This window comes from Brachycentrus maculatus, unplaced genomic scaffold, assembly GCF_059751285.1.
Source record: "Brachycentrus maculatus isolate JH-2025_06_01 unplaced genomic scaffold, ASM5975128v1 h1tg000102l, whole genome shotgun sequence".
In the NCBI taxonomy this organism is placed as follows: domain Eukaryota; kingdom Metazoa; phylum Arthropoda; class Insecta; order Trichoptera; family Brachycentridae; genus Brachycentrus; species Brachycentrus maculatus.
Window position 1 is genome coordinate 708813 of NW_028280856.1, and position 21925 is coordinate 730737.

General features: G+C 31.4%; 1 protein-coding gene and 1 long non-coding RNA gene across 5 annotated transcripts in view; one reads left to right on the top strand and one right to left on the bottom strand.

Annotated features, from left to right (window-relative positions):
- The window catches only part of cpx (synaptic transmission protein complexin), a 561632-nt gene that overhangs the window by 469933 nt on the left and 69774 nt on the right, over window positions 1–21925 (bottom strand). The gene's annotated exons all lie outside the window — the stretch shown is intronic.
- Window positions 745–2737, top strand: LOC148310257 (uncharacterized). The gene is made up of 2 exons (XR_015837419.1): window positions 745–871; window positions 962–2737. It is a non-coding gene; the product is annotated as an uncharacterized LOC148310257 (long non-coding RNA).

Consider the following 21925-nt stretch of genomic DNA (forward strand, 5'->3'; position numbering starts at 1 on the left):
TCACTTTGTGGTAAAATCTATCCATTTTTAGTTAATGTTTTACTTAGTAAATACCACTATTTCTTAAAATCTACTGTGACACGTGTTTCAATGCATTCCGCATCATACGGTGTTTGAAAATGATGCGGAATGCATCGAAACACGTGTCACAGTAGAGTTTAAGAAATAGTGGTATTTATTTAGTAAAACTTAATTTAAAATGGATACAGATGAAGATTAAATCTGTGATTTAAAAATCTTTAATTTTGTTTTTAATTATGGTAGGATTTAATAAGATAAAACAAGATTAAGGCAAGATTGGGTAAGATAAAACAAACATTCATACGCGAAAATTACGCACTTTCCTTTAGGATAATATAAAATAAATAATACGTTAAATCAGACACTTCTCGTTAGTGTAAATACTCTCCGTTTTCCTCTTTAAAATGAAGCTCGATTCAAATTACATACGAGTACCTGTAATTCTAATCGGTTCGTCGAGCCTAACAAATGGATCCGCGCAGCGCTCTCTTACGCTTTCGGTTTACAAATTAAGTAGTTACACCGTAGTCACGTGCTGCGGTAGATTCGTCTTGCCACTTTCGAGGAAGCTGTATGCCGATTCGAGAATAGGCACCTCCAAATCTCATAATTGGCTATGGAATCGCTCAACCTTAAATTTTACTACAATTCAAACTTAAGGATTATGGAGTCTTTGATATCGCGCGTAATAATATGAAGTTTCGTACAATTTTCATTTTAACCGTTTGATTGCCGATCGTCGATTTTCGTCGATTCGTGTTTTAACGAAGATTGCCGATCGTCGATTTCCGTCGATTGCGTCAGTCGTGCTCTGATTCGCGCGTACGTAGGGTGTGGTGCTGCGGCGTTGGTAAATATTATTCTAATATTATCTTAATAGTTGTAAGATCGTAGTAAACCGTTTAAATTTCAGATTCATTTATTATTTTTTTTATTTTAGTTAATTTAAAAAACATAATGTCGAGCGCGTCCTCTGAAATGTCTGATAGCGGGAGCGACGATTTCCACTCCTCTAATTCAAGTTCGAGTAAGAGTAGCTCTGGTGAGAGTGATGTCATATCCGTGTTTCCCAACCGCAGGATGCGAATTTCCAGTAATTCTTCTGATCGTGACCAAGAAATGGAGAGTAACACCAGAAATTACTCATTTACAAATGTACCTCCCGGAACCAATTTTTCTACCGAAAATTCTCATTTTTTCGAAACGCCTGGACTTCGGGATCCTCCTCCGCGTGATTCCAAACCTATATCATATTTTGATTTATTTTTTAATGTCATTCTGTTAACAACGATAAAAAATGAAACCAACAAATATGCCCAACAATTTCTTGAAAACTCTTCTGACACTTTACGAAACAAATCACGTGCAAAGGCTTGGAAACCGGTGTCTGTATTGGAATTGAAGGCTTTCATAGCGGTCATACTTGAAATGGGTATTACACGACGACCGTCAATTGTTTCCTACTGGAGTACAGATTCGAGGGGCATACCATGGTTCAAACAAATGTTCTCAAGAAACCGATTTCAGATAATTTTGAAATTTTTTCATCTAATTGATAATTCCACCTTGGCTCCATCCAATCATCCAGACTACGACCCCTGTGCAAAATTCAATATGATAGTTGTCCATGCCAATGAAGTTTTCCGACGCCATTATATCCCTAATCGCCAGCTCTCTATTGATGAGTCATTGGTAGGGACTCATTGTCACTCAAAAATCAAACAATATCTCCCCAACAAAAAACACCACAGATGGGGAATAAAGTTTTGGATGTTATGCGACTCCATAACCCATTATTGCTTGGCATTTTTTTGTTACCGAGGAGCAAAATTAGAGCAAGACAAGGATGATACAAAAAAATTTGGCCTTGGCCATGTTGTAGTAATGAATCTGTTAAAAATTGGTAACTACCTGGACAAAGGTTATCATATTTTTGTTGACAATTTTTTTACAAGCATTCAACTGGCTAAGACTTTATTGGAAAGAATTACGTATATTACAGGAACCATCCGTCGAAACAGGAAATTTATACCACGTGAGGCACAAGTGTCTCAAGTTGGAAAACCTAATTATTATAAAAGTGACGACATTCTTCTCTGTTCATATCGAGATAAAAAAACCAAAAAACACCCGGTCATCCTAATTTCTACAAATAGTAATACGAGTGGCGTCACAGTGAAAAAATATAGGGGTTCATACGAAACGCAAACAGAAAAACCACAGATGATTCATGAGTACAATAAATACATGGGCGGAATAGATGAGTCTGATAAAATGTTGTATGTATATTTAGATGAAAGAAGAACATTGAAATATTGGAAAAAGGTAACATTTAACATTTTTGGAAGAATGGTTTTAAACGCATATATAATATATTCAATCAATAATGAAGGCAAAAAAATTTCAAGACACGAGTTCACATCAAAAATAATTGAATCGATTGAAAGGGAATGGTTACCTACAAAAAAAAAAGCTGAAATTTCTTCAACAATTTCATTCCATAAATCCAAACTGCAGAAGCTTCCAGGAAAGAATTTACGTCGCTGTGTGGTCTGTAGTAATAAAGATGGTGCTGGGCTGCGTAGATCAACGACTATTTGTGCTTATTGTAAGAAGGGTGTCCACACGGCGTGTGCAGGAAAGCACAGTTGTTGATTTTCTTTTGTTTTTCATTTTTGTCTTTCTTTTTTTCTAAATAAAATACTGTATTCATTTATACAAGCGTTTTATTTCAAATATTTCGACATTCTTTAATAAAACACCGAAAAAATCATCAAAATTCATGAAAATTCAAAGAATTTATGGGGTTTTAAAAAAATATATAGTTTCATAAAAAATGATGTTTTTTTGGTGGCATTTTACAAGAAACTGTATGCATTTTTTGGCACTCAAACGGTTAAGGTACCTAACAAAATAAATTATGTTTAATTATATTTTTAATACGTTGATATAATATGATAATAATAAAACCAACTATCATTTTTTGACATCTCATCAAAGATGAAGAAGAATATAGAAGTCCGGGCATTTACGGGGCTGACGACCGTCATAGGCTGGTTTAAGTGATCACTTTACACACGTGTAACATTCACCAATTCTACCCGTTATTGACAACCACACTACTCAAATTCTTGGAAGTTCTATGTATATGAACCAATTTTGAAACATTGTTCTTGAATCACTAATATTATTATAGATAATCCAGATTTCGTGAACAAATATTTTGACACACTCAAAATGCTGTAAATAAAACTGAGTGTTAAAACGGAGTTAAATATTAATTTAAATTTAATTCAAATCTTTTGCTTCTTATTTTCCTGCTTGGTGTAGGCGTTGTGGTGTGTGTGTGTAAATACATTATATACATTATACAGGAATCCTTCATCATCCTCCTAAATGAACAATTACATTATATTTATGATTTCAATTGAGTCCTACCCATTTTTTTTACCTCGTAATATAATAATAACTGTAACGTGTACTTTTTTCCTACGTAAAAATATAACAAAAGATACGGATTTTTCCAAATATTTTCCCATATCTTCGGCTAGAATGAAATAATATTTCCCGAAGAGAATGCGCCGCAAACATGGAGTACTCCCGAATAAAAACCCTCGGAAAATAGGAATGATGGTTTTCTAGCATTTTCTCTCGCCCGCTTCAAAAAAAGGATGACCCTTTTTTATATATGGTATGTGCGTTTATTCGGGATATTTTCCAGGACTGGGAAATTCCCGTAATGTAGGCAAGAAAATGAATTCTCTCGCTGGATTCCTTGGTGAAATATTTTTTTGTACTCAAGCTTCTATTAAATTTATATTCAATATATCAACACACCTAATTGAACAATTTCAAACCCTCGTAATATTTGCGAAAGATCTATTTGGAAATATTCTGAAGATGGTTCATTTATCTCAAACGGTTGTATCTTTTTTATAATTTTTTTAAAGAATGTAAATAAATAAAGCAAAATATATACCTACGAAAAATTAATGATTCTAAATCTTGTAAAAGAAAAATACCTGGTTTTTTACCACTTGGGTTTATTTTATTATGACAACTAGTTTCGGAAGCTTTGCTTCCATCTTCAAGCTTAAATATAAACTATAACATAAATAATAATTATCTGTTCTTTAATAATAATATTTTTTCGGAATTTGCAAATCACATAATAGATGAAATCACTCTTTCCACTATCATAAACTAAAAATATTCCCATCACGCCGCTTCCCCGTAGAGTTAGGTAGAGTATATATATTTACATTTATACATATTTTTTTTAAACTGTGGCAGATAATTGCGACCATTTAATTTAATTTATTCGTAGTTCCGTGATATGTTTATTATGCAAGGTTAAACGGATACGCGACTTACCCAAAGGATTTAAACTAACAGAATTCCAGCCTTAAAAAATCGGGCAAGGTAAGTCGCATTCTCGGAGGGAAAAATTGCCAGAGCGTAGAGAATAAATAATGCTGGAAAGGTGGTAAAAACGGAAGACATTTTGGGAATAAATAGCCGCGCAAGATGGCGATCCGAGAATTGGCGCGTTTTTCGCTCGAATTTGGTACACGGAACGCTGTAAGTTTCTTTTCGCTTTTGAAATTTATGGACGACACGCGCTCGCGCACAATACAAAATATTGGAAGTCAACACAATCGAGTGCGGTGGATAACAAATATCTCCACCTTAATTTATATGTTTATTTTGTATACATTTTTTATTTTTTCAAAGCGGAAAAATTTATGTACATATCGCTTACTCCTTTCAACAACGTCATATATCAAAAAACTAAATTTTTCAGTAGATTGTATTTAAAGTTTAAACATAGAATAAAATGTATTAAAAATAAACATCAAGCCACTTTTTGAACTTTTTCCTGTGCGACAGATCTTTTTGGGTAAAACCTGAATGTTTTTTCTCCATTTGAAAAATAGTTTATTTAAAAAAATATTAAATAATACTTTTTCTTCAAAATGCAAAAACAACACTTTCTGCCCTGTAGCGGGTAAATATAAAGTTAAAAATATGCCACTTTTGCTTTTATATACCTAGTACATTTTCTAGGGCATTCCGAAATTGCACAACTGAAAATTGACGTTTTTTGATATTTAACGTTGTTGAAATGAGTGAACGATATGTCATCCGTGATTGCATGACTCATAAAAGACAAATAATTAAGTAAATAAAAGTATTGTTCAATGTACCCAAAGCCCGAGAAAACTATCTCTTTCAAAAAAAATATTTTTTACAAATGAAAATCGTAATAATTTTATTTTAATGACCTGATGATGAAATAATTTTCCGAAACCGGTAGTCATAAATAAGTGTATTTAAAAGTGGTAATACACAAAGTAAACAATGGATGATAAGGAGTGTTTATTACCATACCACAAAGTTTTTTCAATGATTTTAATATACAAAATATATAAACTATTGATTGATATTAGCCATAATCTTGTAAATTTTCATTTTAAATCATACAATATGACTTTTAAAATATTATTTTATTCAGAATAGAGTGAAAATCGAAAATTTTAAAAAAGGTTATTTATTTACACGACATTTTTTTTAATGACAACATAAGATACACACTGAAGATTTCTACTAATATTTATTTTGGACTTACTTATTTCAACCGTAGATGTTATTGAAGAATCACCACGGGCTAAATATTTTCAATTGAAGCATAAATAAATCTTGAAATTATCACTTACCTGAAACAAAGAAAACACATTTAGATATTAATACTTTGTGTTTTAATAATAAAAAAATCATAGTTGTGAAAGTTCAAAATAATATGGAGCGTAATTCAATAATAAATATGTATCATATTGCTTGAATTGACTAGAATTTTACTAAAGAAATCTATGGTTAGTTGCAAAAAAACTTTTTACTGAGCAGAAACTCTTTCATGTATATGAGGTCCGAATCCTGGATATTCACATACATAAGAAATGAGAAACGCTATAGAAAATATCCTATTCATTTTTTTTAAGTTTATAATTTGACTGTGTCCAAATACTTTGTACTTGTAATTGGACATACTCAAAATGTTCAAACAATATTTTTATTTCGCCCGTTTTTAAGTTTTGATTAAGAAGCTGATCAGTTGAAAACTCGTCAACGTTGAAATTAAGTTATAATAAGATGTAAAATGATTTAATAACAAAGTTATTTCGTTGGATATAAAAATAAAGTTAACTTGTCCGCCTCCGTAGTGTAATGGTCAGCATGCTCGCCTACCGTTCTGGAGGTCCCGGATTCGATTCCCAGGGGGGTTTAATAAATATAAGTGATTTTTTCACTCTAATATTTATTCAATATTACACTGGACTGGTACCTGAAGTGGAGGGCTAATCACCTTTCTTTCATGTGTAATCGATCGAGATAACACTGCGTTTATATGAAGCAGTGCCCTATGCACCATTGGGGTGCGGTAAGGGATTAAAAAAACTATTTTTTTAAATAAAATAAAGAGCATACAAGATGTCTAAATAAAAAAAAATCTGAATTTGCCAATCAAGTTATAGAAAATGAAAAAATATTTCATAAAAATCAAGGACCAAATATACTACGCACATGACAGAGAGGACTTAAATTAGATTATTTAACTTAAATACACGTAAAAGTAAACGATTTTCCTAAAAGTCCGTTTTTAAATATGTTTCCAATCACTCAACATCCCTGATCTCTTTCGACTGTGATCGCTAATCAATACATAAAAATAAAGCCACTCGAAATATATCCAAGCTCTTTTGCCTAGCGACCAAAATATTTTGAATTTTGTTAAGTAGATAATGTTTTAATGATTAAAGAAAACACTTCGTTTTTTACCACTTGAGTTTTATTATAGACTACATGTTTCAGAAGTTAAACTTCCATCATTCAGGTCTGTATAATAACAAGTTATTTTACAGACCTGAATGATGGAAGTTTAACTTCTGAAACATGTAGTCTATAATAAAACTCAAGTGGTAAAAAACGAAGTGTTTTCTTTAATCATTGTAATATGTCTTACCACAAAGTTAATGCCAAAACAATAAATAAGATAATGTTTTAGTATTAATCAGTCTTGAAAACAAGTGGTTAGCTTCGAAACCAGGTGACATTATAATAAAGTATTTAAAGTGATTTAAAAACAAAGTTATATTTTAATTATTGACGTAATCTTTTCGTAACGCGCAAATGCCGGTCCTGTAAATCCGACCACAGAATGATGTTTTAATTCAACTTGTAGTGAACTTAATAAAGAAATATAAGTGTCCAATCTTCCTTCATGCATAATTTATATCGCCTGGACCATTAATAACCAGAAACAAAAACGGAGCTTGGATTTAAATCTCCACGTTTCCTTTACGCCAACGGTAAGGGCGCTTGTGCACTTCAAGGAATTTTACCGTCCGGCAGTCCAGTTTTTTTCAAACAAAAGTGACTACGACAGTTAAGCATAATTTAGTGCACCGATTGAGCGCACCGATCCGGAGAAAGAAAGACTAGTGCACAAGCCAATCATCCGTTTTTTGTTTTTTTCATGCCAACCGGACTGCCGGGCAGTAAAATTGAAGTGCACAAGCGCCCTAAATATGATTTCGCCCTCGCTAGCAAGAATTTTTGCTAAAAATTGAAATTTATCTCAAACGGCTGAAAAATAAAAGCTCATTTGGAAGGAAAAGCTTATTTTTGCGCGTAAATCTTAAACAGGAGCCGGTTACAGTTAGCAGTCTTTAATTTATTGTTGATACATTGGTACACAGCTTTTGCCCTCTTGAAAGCGTTATTTAATATTTTATTCCGAGATCTACGTTTCGGAAAGATCTCTTCAGTTTGTTTTAGATTGTTTATTTAAGCTTTAAAAGTTAAATAATTTACAAACACGAAGCTTTATTCTAGTAATAGAAAACTCAGAAAACGTAAATAAATAATGAATGAAAATTCATTCTTTTTTACATCTCGACATATTTAAAATATCCGCTTTCTATTTTCTTTCATTACCATTTAACTAGACTCAGCCATAGCAATACGTAACCGGGTACAGTTTGAAATGTAAAATAATAAAAATAATTATAAAAATAAAAATTGCATTAAAAAATTAAATAAATAAGAACTCAGCTTTTTTAAGGAAGGGGTGAATTCATAACTGTCATATTTCAAGTGAAATACGACACATTCACTTAGTCGGTCACTTAAGGCTTCAAATTTGACCCTAAAATGTCAACCTTCGCTCCCAAAATAAAACTGACTCGTAAATTCCATCCATGGCGCAGGTTGTACCATTTTACCTGTAGAAGTAAGCAAAGGTCACCTTTTACCAAAGAATAAACTGTCTAGGAGTGAAAATTTAACGCCAATCAATACACGAGGTGTCAGTAAAATATTCATCTAATAATGGTTCCAATCATCAGTTTTTTAACGTGTTCTAAAATGCATTATAATTTAGAGAATATAAACCATCCTTGCCCTATTTGGAAGAAGATAAACAATTTTAAATCAATGAAGGTAACTCCAATCGTTTAATTTTTAACATCTCCCAATTGATTCCAACAATTAATTCATGTTTTGTATAGACCGTAAAAATTTCATTTTAATGAACTGATGATAGAATTATTATTCCGACACCGGCAGTCACGAATCAGTGTTTATCAAAGTGGTATTACACAAAGTAAACGATGAATAATAAGGATAGTGTTATGTTACCATACCACAAAGTTAACAATGCTTTTAAAAAACAAAAACTTTTTTTTATAATATTCAACGCGAGTGTTTTTGCCTAGAATTTTCACTCATGAATTACATAAAATTATAGTAACATATAACATAAAGAGTAAATCCATTCACAAGTAGGCAACGGCTATGAAACTTGTTGAAAATAAAAATGTAAAAAATTGTATGAAAAGTTGAAGCCTGAGTAGGTACATGATAAACCGTGTTGCGTAAGCCGTAGCTAGATTTCAGAGTCACTAGGACGTTAGGTAATTTAAAAAATATATGTATATAATATATTTAAATTCGAAATAATAATTGATTCGACCCTTTGAATTTCACGTTCACACATTTACCTTATTTGAGTAAATTTATCTAATGAACTAAAACAATGCCTGCAAAGTGACCTTTTCAAATATTAAATTACTTTTTGTAGTTTTGGCAAAATGGCTAAATTTACGTCGAGCCGGTTGATTTGGTATCAAACAAGTTAGTATGGGCTCTTTGTTTATAAAATTGAAACTTTGGCCTCCCTTCGTAATAAACCAGAAACGACCCTCGAAGGGAGTTCGCATCGATAAATGCTTCGTATAAACACAGATTTGGGTATTTTGCATAAAGTAAGACCTTTTAGCCCAAGCGGCGCTGGTCGGGGTGACGGAATTCTAATACTAAGGTAACTGATTTAGACCTTCGATTTTAATTTCCCACATTGGTTAAGCTTATAGTTTATATAAAATATTATTAATCAAAAACAATTGTATTTAACCTGTCCAAGATTACCGCCCCGACCATGGGGATTTAAATACAGGCAAGAAATCAAACTGTACGGCTTAAGAGGACAAAAAGGAATTTGAGTTAGTAGATTGTAAAGCTTTATAAGCAGCGTTAAAAAAGACAACACCAAAGTTTAATCGATTTTCTCTATGTTTTGCAAAGAAATTGATATCAGAATTTTTTTTTAAATATTTGGAATAGTCGATATTTAGAAGCAGAACACGAAAATTTTCTTCCAAAGATGTATACAAAATTGTTTGAATTTTCATAAAAAACGTAAATTGAACTATGCATTGACCCCATTGTTAACGGGTCATGGAGTATTTCGAGAGTGCCTATTTCGTTTTAAAATAAGACAAAACCCTAGCTGTAAATGTGATGAGACGTCATCACTGCAATAACTTGAATTTTTAATGCACATTTATTAATTTAACTCTGTCAAATCTTCAAACTATTCAAAAATATGCCATTCTACATTCAAGGTATTTTAGTTTTTTTCCATAAGTAATACTAACGCATAAAAATTATAACAAGAATTTTGAAATGTTGATCATAGAACGAGACATTTACATTTTACATAAGTATATAATTTTTCTCCAAAATCTTCTTAAAAATGAAAATATAAAAAATCAAATGATTAATATTCTCATCCTATTATCGAAATTAAAATTACAATGCAAAAGTACATTAATTAATTAATATTTTACAAAATGTAATTCGAACCGCACCTATTTTTCTATCGCCGTTAATTCAATTTCCGGGAAATTGGGTCCGAGAAATTTCTAAGGGATGGATTAAATCCCTGGCCGTTAATTAAATGAAATCATACAATGGTTTAAGCCTCTGTTTTGTTTTCTTGCGCAAAAGCAAGCTTCAAAACTTGTATATTGATGAGTGCTTAACAGAACCTTCTGAGAAGTGAACAATTATCTGATTTTAATAAGCTTTACCAACAAGCTTAAAGGGCTTCGTTTGTTTTTCAAATACCTCAAATATTTCAAATAAAAATACAGTGCTTTCTCTTATAACAAGTAATTTGCACAACAAGCATATCGGATTAACCTTAACGTGTGAAATTTCGCATAACGAGTGACGTCGAAAGGTGTCTTAGCGAAAATTGTGACTTTGCCCAATACCATGATATAAAGTTGATTTATTAACAATAAAAGATAATAAATAATAAAAGATATCAAGCCATGTAAATGGCAACACTCTCATATTGCCCTGTAAATGTGACATAATACGAAAAAATTTCTTTTAATAGAAATATCTGCTAATATAAAAAAGCTTACTCAAATCAACCATAGATGCTGCCGAGAAATCACACATCAAAGAACATGTCAATTATATGATATTATATGTATATGATAACTATAAAGATACATATGTAGTTTAGAAAATTTACCACTTAATAAAAAAAGCAATCGTTAAAAATATATTTAAGTTTATCGTTGAGAAAAATTTGAATTATTTTACATTGTAATAATTTTTATTACCAAAATTCAATGTTTTGTCAAAATAGTAAAATAAAATAGAACATCGAAAAAAGGTAAATTATAATAAAGGAAAATACATGCTTTGGAAAAATACAATTGGGATTACTGTTATCTTTTATGTTACAAGTAATAGAACCTCTTATTTAAATATTTTCTTTGCATTACATTGTGATTTATATATATATACAATTTACAGGAAAAAAAACTCGATTCTTTTTCCTTTAAAAAAAGCTTTCTAAAAGCGCAACTTTTGCTTTGATACATAATGAATATTTGGGGAGTGAATCTTTTTTCATATCTAAAAATACGCCCCAATACATAATTAACCCTCGTGGAAAGGTCAACTCGTATCAACAGAGGCCATCGTATAGAAATATAAAACGAAGCAGAACTTGATAACGTCACGATTTTATGTAACAACAGCAAAAAACCTCTTTAATTTGTTTTTTTCTAATTAAATAGATAAGAATGAAAACTCGCCTAAAATGTGACTTTGTTTATACAAGAATAAAAGACTTAATGAATTGTTTTTATTTGATCAGCGACGGATTTTGTCGTTACCGATATTATCAAACTAGGAACCCTGTCACTGGTCTGATAAAATAAATTGTGAAAAGCTGTTTTATTTAAAAGCTTTTTTAAAAAATATTTCATACAGTTACAATTTTATTGTAAAATTTTATACAATTTGTATACATTTCTACTTAATACTATCTTATAGTTTTAGTTGCAAGCCTATACAAAAAAGGAACAGAGCTTTTTTATGGAGAATATTAATTAAAAGCCTGTTTTTGATTGTTATGCCCCAAAGTAATATTTTATTTTTTCGCTTATTTTTTTGTTTGGCAGTATGTCATTAATAAAGAGGAAATAAACTTTTGTTGCTGTAAAATAATGGACACGTTATTTGTAAGATATAATACAAGCTGAAAATAAGTGTTTTATATTCCTGTTCACCGATTTTTCTGTTTAGGTTAATTTAGGTTGATCCACTAATTATTGATCAACATCCCTTTACCCTAACATCTTATACCTTTCGCAAACCAAATTCCAAAGCAATATTTAATGAAAATTGATTTCCCCGAATTCATTACGCGGCGCAGATTTTACATTAACCACAGAGAATTTATCCATTAATATCGAAAACAATAAATTGTTCGAATTGTAAGGTAATATTAGCAATGTATTGTTCTGAACCGACCGAGTGACAGTTTGTAGAACATCTTAGGGTCTGATTCCCTGGCAACGGCTAATAAGAGTGGATAACGCTCCCAGTTACTATTTGGTTAAGAAAGTCAAATATAAGAATTAAAAAAAAATAGAAGAAATTAATTCGTAACCTTTAAAAAAGGGACTGGTATATAATATGCTTATTTTATGTTATATCTAATTTCATTAACAATAAAATGGCTAAAATTTTGTGTATAAAGTAGTTTTAAATAAAGAAATCATCAACATATTACTAGAAATAAGGATAAAATAAACTGCCATTAAAAAAAATATATTTGTATGTATAAGGGTTTTAAAATATATGATAAGATGCCTGAATGAATAAATAATGTAAAAAGACTGAAAATTTTTTTTAAAAAATGTTTTGCTTACTGTAAGAAAATGTAAATATGTGTAAATTAAGTGTAAAAAAAAATAGTTTGTATTATATGTAATAAAAGCTAACTAAAGAGAAAAAATGTAATAATTGAATTATGTGCAGTAACTCCCCGCTTAACGCCACCCCTATTTACGCTGTTTCGCTAAAACGCTGTTTTAAAAGCGTGGTTCAGTGCTTCACCAAGGAATCGAAATATGCAATCTTTTATTTGGAGATTTCCTGATATTCATTTGGTCGCGTGTACGGCGTGTCGACTCCCAATGAGTTCATACTGTTTCTATTTCGTATGTAAAGTGTGTGCATTCCCAATTTGTTTATATATGTACTACAATACTGTTTTAAAATTTGAAACACATTAGTTTTTGTATTTCAAATCGCGATAATTGAACACTGCGTACAAAAATGGTAGACATTTATGCAAGGAAGTGAGGAAAAACTTGTCGAAAATTGGACTTCATGACTCCCCAGTCTGTAGATTTTGTATGGAGGATAAAAAAACACCAATCTACATTTTCTATGACAGTGACGAACTCGCTCGCAAACGAGGTCACATTCTTAGAGGACCACTACTAGACTCCGAGAAGGTGAAACTCCCACCACCAAGACAGGTCGTGAGCTACACGTCTCACGTAGGTTTCGAGAGTGAGCTATGATACAGAGGGAGGTCACAATAGACCAAATATGATCGCAGAGATATAAGGGATGCAAGACCCCTTGACATTTTTGATAAAAAATAAATAAAAGAAGAATGTCAAAGAAGCGCAAAAAAATGATGTCAATTTATTTATTTATTGGCGTTTAATTTGTCGAACTCCATTTCAATTTATGTATTAATTTTAAATCAAACACAGATAATTTGAGTCTATTAAGTTTTATTTTATTAACAAAAACACGTAAAAAATTAATTAATTAGTCTCACAAATTATTGCTGCATGTGTTTAAACTCTCACTTAGAATTGTATAGCTACATAAGAACCGTAGTCCGTTTGATCTTCACATTCATTTGATAATGCCCTAACAAGGCGAAACAATTGTCACAGTATTAATTTTTAAGTGTTTTTGTTAACCTCTAAGCTGCTCGATTTCGAGTGTCAAACTTTCCGTCCCGTGCTGGATTATTTTACATTACAATATTTTTGACAAAAAAAGCATATTTTTGCCTATTTTTTATAGTGAAACTTTCGGATATCCATCATAGATGTTCACAGTATACAATGCACTTTACTTATTATGTTTTTATGGTGTATTTACACAAAAATATTAACATTTACGTACTCGCGGCCTAAAATATGGCGGCTGTATAGAAGACGCGGCTGTCGTATCTGCGGAGCACGAGCTGACCGGAAGTAATCACGATAAAGTTGACACTAAATTAAAATAATTTTGATATTTTATGACAGTAAATCAAAGAGACTAATTCATCCATGCCTCGAACCAAATTTAAGTGCAAAAAATTATCCATAGGTGTTGATATAAGCACGTAAAGTTGAAAAACGACTATGCATGCGATCCGCAGTCAACGGTACTTCTATAAAAACGACAATAGATGCGATCCGCAGCTTACGGGTTAGTAAAATACAACTTTGTAGGCGATCTAACTACACCGTCGAGTTGGCAGCGCTGACGGACGCGAAACGAGACGAACTCTAACGGAGATTGCCGAGCGGAACCAACGCTGGAACGGCCAGAGCTCAAACGCGTTGAGAGCCACCTACAGCGTTGATATCATCGGACGATTCTATTTAGATTTTCATTTTGCTTCTTTAATTCATAAAAATATAGTATTAAGTATTTTGTAATTATTCTGATTTCAGTGTACGCACTTATATAAATAAAACAACTAACTGTGAGTAAAAATATTTTTTAAATTTTATTCTGGCATTCCCTCATTATACTAAAAAAAACGTGATCTCTTCACGTGATCACTAAACACGGCAACACATGGCTCCAAAAACCAAAAAATAGCAACACGCTATAACTTAGTAGATTCAAAAAATCTCTGTTTGATTTAAAATTAATACATAAATAAAAGTGATGTCAAATTTAGATTAATAAAGTTATCGTTGATTTCTGTAACAAATTGCGTTATTCATTCATAAGTGAGAGCGTCAGCCGGTATCGTCAGACGTTCGCAGAGAATTGGGTCCTTCGCTCGAATACTCATCCTTTCACCAAGAATAAGGCTACAGGGGGTGTACAAAACCGCATCAATCACATTGATTGGTAAACCCTGTTATTGACAAAGGCTTTTAGAGTTATTGAAAAGTTCTTTAACCAATACTAGTCGTTGTTGAACCGAAGTATAGGGTGGTAATAAGTTAAAGTTCTATTTTAATCCCTCGGCAAGTTTTGGTACCCGCGAGATATTAAATATACCTCTAATATTTTCGGAGCCTTGAAATATTCGTCTTCCACACTAAGAATCAATAATCTACTTAGGAATTCATACTTACGAGGGTTTATTAATATTTCCTTTTCTCGACTTTGGGAAATATGTTAATAAATTAGAATCGAACTTATTCGTAAGTTCAATGAGCAAATACAAGTCAAGGAGGTATAGGGAGGTAGTAAAATCATTATGCATATTTAAAAAATTAAATCAAGCGAAAAAGACAATTGAACATGCATTATTTTTCATTCAATTTTACAATCTTTTGCGCTTAGTTAAATTTATTTTAGTCATTTAAACATAAGTAAACATAAGTCACATATATGTATAATATTCCCGATGAGTGATTTTCGTTATTAATTTTGGGATAAAAGATTAAGGTTAACAAGATTGAATAACGGATAAGAAAGTAACAAATAAGAAAACATGTGACAAAATGTAAAATATGAAGTAATGAAAGGTATGGTAAATAGGCGTTTAAAAAAATATTAGAAAAGTTGCATACTTAAAGGAAAAAAAGAGAAAATGTAACTAATCACTAAATTAAATTAAATTAAAAATGCTTGTTACACGATCAGTATATCGACTGACTTATATTCTTAACTAATTATGATTTTCTCAATCATCCAGTTATATTGGAAATATTATTCCCATTTTAATGTAAAAAAAATGCATCCAAAAATACGTTTATACAATAAAATTAAAATTAAAATTACTTTAAAAACACCTTTCTATTTTTGATTTCCGCAGACACCTATTCTCAAAGCTTAGTACACGGCTGCTCTGGGCAATTTTAGGCGTGCTGTGGTTTGACTTTATGAGGAATGAAGAGCTAAGGCGTAGGACGCAGCAAATCTTGGTCACAACTGTCGTCACGAAAAGGCAATTCAGGCCATGTACTTCGCATGCCTCCTGAGAACCTTAATCAAGCTTGCCTCTTTTACAAGGCATCAGGTTCGCGTCGCCCAGGACGACCACGGCTGACAATTCGTCGGCAGTTCTCGTCAGAACTTCGGGACGCGGATCTGACTCGGGAGGATGCAAGGGAGCTGGCAGCCGACAGAAAGCCCTGGAGACAGTTAGTGGACTCCATATGCTCCACCTAGGGAGCGGATATGGTTTAATAATAAAATAATATTTTATTTATATATATATATATATATATATATATATATATATATATATATATATATATATATATATATATATATATATATATATATATATATATATATATATATATATATATATATATATATATATATATATATATATATATATATATATATATTTATATATTTAAATATACTTATTTATTTATTTATTCGGGAAAGCGTGGAAACTTTTATTTTTTGAGTAAGATTATTATTATATCACAATCATTTCGGTTTATCCTCGTTCAAAAAGTTCAAAGACAGCATTATTTTCCTATGTAAATATGTATATCGTTATATTAAATTCGGCCCGAATAAAATTGCGATTAAAAAATATTTATCGATGAAATATCGCCTGAAGGTACAATGTTTCCCCCATTATCGGACATCCCTAATCCGTTGGTGAGTAAACAATGGAAATAATTCAACTCTGTTTGACTTTATTATACTGTTTGAATAAAGCGAAAACCAAACATTATCTCATATTTTTGATCAGCGGCGAAAAATAACAAAAGGTCGAATAACAACATCGCCAGCGAGGCTGAGCGTGAACGTTGGCAGACAAGTAACTGCTTGATAGCTTAAATTGCATGACTTACATGTATATCGTCATTTTGAAAGTAATTAAAGTTGCTCTTTTACACCATGAAAATATTATATTATTAGTGAAGTGAGCCTAAGCTTTGGGAGACAACCGTTTTATAGGTCGGATTGCATATTTACATATGTTTCGACGTTTTTAAAGTGAACAAAGTTACAGCATTTTGAGTGCGTCCAAATACTTGTTCACAAAATCTGGATTATCTCCAATTACAGGAGTTATTTTCATATTATTTTTTGACATCTCATCAAAGATGAATTATAATATGGAAGTCGGGACATTTACGGGGCTGACGACCGTCATAGGCTGGTTTAATTGATCACTTTACACACGTGTAATATTCACCGATTCTACCCATTATTGACAACCACACTACTCAAATTCTTGGATGTTCTATATATATATGAACATTATTCTCGAATTCGATTCCCAGGGGGTTTAAAAAATATAAGTGATTTTTTCACTCTAATATTTATTCAATATCACACTGGACTGGTACCTGAAGTGGAGGGCTGATCACCTTTCCTTCATGTGTAATCGATCGAGATAACACTGCGTTTATATGAAGCAGTGCCCTATGCACCATTGGGGTGCGGTAAGGGATTTATTATTTTATTATTATTCTTGAATTATAATTCTCAATTTTGAAACATTATTATTGAATCACTAGAGACATCTATTAATGAGATGATAGTGATTCAAGAACAATGTTTCAAATTGGTTTCAAATTATTATATTTGTAAAATTTTCGTCAAAAAATACGAAAATTTATATCCGGTTATCTAGTTTAAGGATTCGGATTATCGCAAAAAAAGATGTTCCTAAAGCAGTTATTTAACTTTTTTTTGTCTAGTACTTATTTGAATCAAATAAATACTAGGCAAAATAAGATTACTAGCCGAAATCTCCGCCTCTATAGTGTAGTGAAGGAAACCGATAGAAACAAGGAAGTAGAAGTAAGTAAGGAGTTGAAAGAGAGAGGTAGAGGAACCAAGAAAAAAATATATGTTTATTTAACTCTCTTATAAATGGAGTAGTATCCCTAAAATAAAAATAAACTTTAGTGATTTTTTCAAAAAACTTAGATTATTTTATATAAATTCAGTCAATTTTGGTCAAATTATGGTATCTCAATTAAATTCCTCTTAAAATATCAAACATTGAGAAATACATTCATAAAAAGTTTTTTTGTTGTTGTTTCAAACATAAAAGCCGATATTTCTTCAAATGTCCACATTTATGTCGCTGCTATATTACCGTACTCGTTGATGATACGTTAAAGATAAAAATATATTTCCATTTCATAAAAATCGTAAACTTTTACTTGTTTGGCGTAAACTTTGTACAAGTCGTAAAAACCAGAAACCAAAGATAAGCTTTTATTTTGCAATTCGAACCGTATTTTTGATGCTGCCTAAATAAAGTATGTGTTTTTAATGAATGTGTGTATCAGCGAATAAAGCTTTATATTTAAATATAAAACGCATATTTTATATCAAAATTTCAAAGAATTTAAAAATTTTGAAGTGATCAGATCAGGAGTCGGAAGATTCGGTTGGTATGTACAAGGAGATGCATTTATGAGGAAGGGGTGAAGATTGTTTGCAAACTCAGATTGGTGTGGCGTTTTTATTCTCTCTGAATACCCCTGCGGCGAAACGTCGTGGTGTTTAGTTATATACGATAAAACTTTTTAATTATTTTCTGATGAATTCGTTGAAGAATACGATAAGCACAGACCGAGCACATTTCAATAAATTAAGTTCGATTCATGGTTTAAAACAATTGATTTCATAAAACAATTCTTAACAGCAATATTTTTTTTATAATACTGTTAATATCTTTCATGAAACGCGTTTTTATTTCATTAATATTTCTATCCAATTTTGAAAACATCCGTTGACGTACTTATAGTTGAAATAATTATTTCCAGTGCTCTGATACTCGCTAATTCCATTTTTGTTACCCAAATATTTAAAAGCTTTGCAGTGTACATATTTATGCGCCTGAGTACTTTTCAGCAGTCAAATAACGAGCTTATTAATAAAATATGAGGATTAAATTCTAGCTTCACGTTTATCGACAGAAATCAAACAAAAAACGTCAACGGAACATATCGAACCAAATAATTCATTAAAAATTTAGCAAGAAGAGCATTGAAGTAAGCTTGGTGTTGTCGGTGGTTCTAAGGTAAATATTGACATGATCCATTTGATGAAGTGACCAACTGTGTAACCGACTTCTCTTTGGTTGAGGATCTCAGGACTTCAGGCTACCATCGATAGAAATCGAAGAAGAAATCAACTGAATATTTCGAATCAAATGTGTCATTAAAAAGTTGGCAAGACGATTGGTAGGTTGGTGTGGTCGGTGGTACTAAAGGAAATATTGACGTTATCCATATCGCTCACTCCTTTCAAGAACGTCATAGATAAAAATACTTAAAAAGTTTAAAAATATAACACAATGTATTCAAAATAAATATCAAGCCACTGATTGAGCTTTTTACTGTGCAACAGATTTTTTTTAGGTATAACCTGAATGTTTTTTCTCCATTTGAAAAATATTTAGTTTATTTAAAAAAATTAAACAATACCTTTTCTTCAAAATGCAAAAACAACACTTTCTGCCCTGTAGCGGGTAAATATTAAGTTTAAAATATGCCTCTATTGCTGAGATATAGTACATTTTCTGGGCATTCCGAAAGCATGCACAACTGAAAATTGACGATTTTTGATTTATGACGTTCTTGAAAGAAGTGAGCGATATGATGAAATGATCAACAAGGTTTTAAACTTCTCTTTGGAGTAGGCTTCCAGGACTCCAGGCTACCAGAGGAGATAATACCCTTAATTCTCAATGACCTCAAGGAGGATCGGCATAAAAGAATTTATGAAAAGTACAATCCTCAGTTTGTGTTTGGCACACTCCACTTTAATTCAACCTACCCGATTATAAGAGGAGGTCTACATATGATATGATGATGAAATGATTATTCCGAAACCGTTCGTCATGAAGTGGTGTTTTTAAATGGTATTACACACAGCGAAAGACGAACGATAAGAAGCATGTTTTGAGTATAAGAGGAGGCTTTGAAATCCGCTAAATCAATATTTCAAACGATAATTCGATAATCATACAAACGATTTGATGTAAATTTTTTATGAGCTTTATAATAATGCTTCGGTATATTATGTTTTAAAATATTAAAAACATGTAATTTTCAATTTTTTTTGTTGATAAATATTCGTACGATCTACGCTCAAAGCCAAACGATCATTACGTAATCTGATGGCCCAACGGTTTATATCAACGTGTGCTATTTTTAATCACCAAAATTTTATTTTATTTTTCATACAAATGTCAAATCGTAATAATTTTATTTTAATGGCCTGATGATGGAATGATTTTCTGAAACCAGTAGTCTTGAATAAGTGTTTATAAAAGTGGTATTACACAAATATTTTTTTTACTTCAGTTTAACTACTGTGCGCCACAACAGTGTGGAAGCGAAACAGCAATGAATTGCATTTTTTTATCATTTCTGCCACGGTTCGCGTAGTCAATCTGTGGATGCTACTGATGAAACGTGGTTTATCGTAAGCTACATATAATTAAATGACATAGAATATAACATGAATACGACTGGGTTCTTTTAAATCCCTCTCTCTTTTTGGAGTATGCGTAATTTTTAACAGAACAAACTATTTTTTGACATCACATCAAAGATGAAGAAAAATATGGAAGTTTGGGCATTTACAGGGCTATGACCGTCATATCGTAGTCATACGTGATCATTGACTATTGTTTGATATCTTACTAGCTTAATATTGTCCTGAAAAAAATCCCAAAAGAATTTAAACTTGCAAGTATAATATATTGAAGTATAATATAATGACTAACCGCATTGATGTTTATTTTCATGCCAAGCAAAAGTGACTTAAATGGCCCTTCTAAACATTTCACATTTTGTTAGTTTGTCACTTTCTCCTATACGACTACAATATTCTTCTTCATCTTTGATGAGATGTCAAAAAATATTATGAAAAATACTCCTAGAATTGGAGATAATCCAGATTTGTGAACAAGTATTTGGACACACTCTAAATGTTGTAGAAGTAACTATTGTTCAAATTTTTAGAACCAGGATTTGAAGAACAAGAACAAACCACTAAAGTAAAATTTCGCTTTCATCTAATTTGAAGGTCTCACACAAACTCATTACTAAGAAAAATAAACTGTTTTACGATCTTCGAAACTACTTGAAACTTTATAATTTATTTTCTTTCATATAAACCATACTTGTAACGAGATGCCATGGCATAACATATAATAGCTTTCCACCCGCCGTAACGACCCCATTCAAACTACCCTCAACCGATCTTTCACCGAAATATCACCAGGATTGCTCAACAGCCATAATAATAACCAAGACAACATTACCATTAAAGTACACGCTATACACCACACGTGGATATTGTAGCAACGCATGAAGGTTGATGAGAATAATTTGTAGAAGATATTAAGGATTCACCTATGTAAAGGATTGGAGTACACGTATGGTAACAAAGCGATTTGATTACCTATGGAATTTCAAAAAAATCGTAACAGTAATTTAACTAAATGCATGGCATTATCGGATGGGGAGGAACTTACAATAACACACTGAATTCTGTGAAAATAATCAATATAACAATAATTTATGTCATTTTGAAGAATAAAAAAGATATCCAACAAAATTATGATTTACAAAATTTCAAGTCCTAAACATAGAAAACATTTTTAATAAAACCGCAATTATTCAATAATCAAAGGTGACAAATAGTTTCATTTAAAAAAGTTTATCTTCGAGATTCTAAAATGATTTTGCAACTCCAAAATATATTACTTAACAATTTCAACAAAACATGAATTATTTGGGAATTAAATACTTCAATAAACTCTGTAAAGAAATTTAAAAATGAGAAGAAATCAAAATTCTTGGAAAACAAATTTTCCCCATTACGCGTAAATCTTAAATAAAATATATAAAAAAGAAAAGAAGAAGACCATTAAACTATTAATCAAACAAAACAATAAAACATGAGTGTAAGTCCCTCTCCAAGCATAAGAGCGCAGTCTCATTTTTGGAGAGGCACTGCGAAACTACAATTATAAGTTTTCCATATGTATAAA